General features: G+C 48.0%; 1 pseudogene; it reads right to left on the bottom strand.

Annotated features, from left to right (window-relative positions):
* Window positions 1-209: 209 nt before the first annotated feature.
* On the bottom strand, window positions 210-391 carry LOC146870225 (U11 spliceosomal RNA; annotated as a pseudogene).
* Between the last annotated feature and the right edge of the window lie 451 nt (window positions 392-842).

Genomic DNA, 842 nt, shown 5'->3' with positions numbered 1-842 from the left:
TTTAAGATCTTTTTAGAGTTTCACATTGCTCAAATGGGTGTAATTTCTGATATTTTTATGTTTCCCTCTTCTACATTGCTTGATTTTGCTTGTTAGAAAGTGTCACTCCTAGTCCTTGAAATGTCCCTCATAATTACACTGAAATTATGCAAATGTCACACATAGCAATCTGAAACTTCGGCAGCTATGAGACAGGGTCCATCTGAACTCTGGGACCCAGTGTTAAAGTAGACTTGTCGCTCAATGCTTGCTCATATATTACAAGGTGCATCCACCAGGTGCCCAAGCAACAAAAATTACGTTTCCGAAATCTTTTGATATCGATTCCACGCAAGACGCTCCGAGTTACCCCAAAGCCCCCTGTGTGCCACTCACAGCAGAAACCCTTTTTAGCCAAATGTACTTCGTATAACACTGCGCCTGGCGGCTAGTTCTATGTCTTGTAGCGCGAGGCAATATGTCACTTAAATACCACACCCTATGCATTTTACGGAAGATCTGCATGCTGAGCCTGCGCACGGCACAGCTGTGTGGTCTTCAGTCTCAGGGTGGGGCATCAGGTGGGCAAGGGCAGGGGCCAGGGCTGGGCTGAGTGAATTGTCATGCGCAGTCAGTGTAAAGTACGTGCAGACCGGAAATGCACAGACCCACGACTGCAGGGCTAAAAATGTTACCTGCCAGTAAAGCACAGAAATAGGGTGTAATGCTCAATCTTAGGGTGACTGTGCTGGAAAAGTACTGACCCCGGTGTACTGTCCTGTAAAAGCCTTCTGATTTATCTCGCGGTGCGCGCTCCACCGTCCTCGGCTCCACGGGCTCGAGGTGCTGACGTCACGGTCTGT

The sequence above is a fragment of the Triturus cristatus genome, chromosome 1_1 (assembly GCF_964204655.1).
Source record: "Triturus cristatus chromosome 1_1, aTriCri1.1, whole genome shotgun sequence".
In the NCBI taxonomy this organism is placed as follows: domain Eukaryota; kingdom Metazoa; phylum Chordata; class Amphibia; order Caudata; family Salamandridae; genus Triturus; species Triturus cristatus.
The sequence above is the reverse complement of the archived record's forward strand: the minus strand, read 5'-3'. Positions and strand labels throughout refer to the sequence as shown.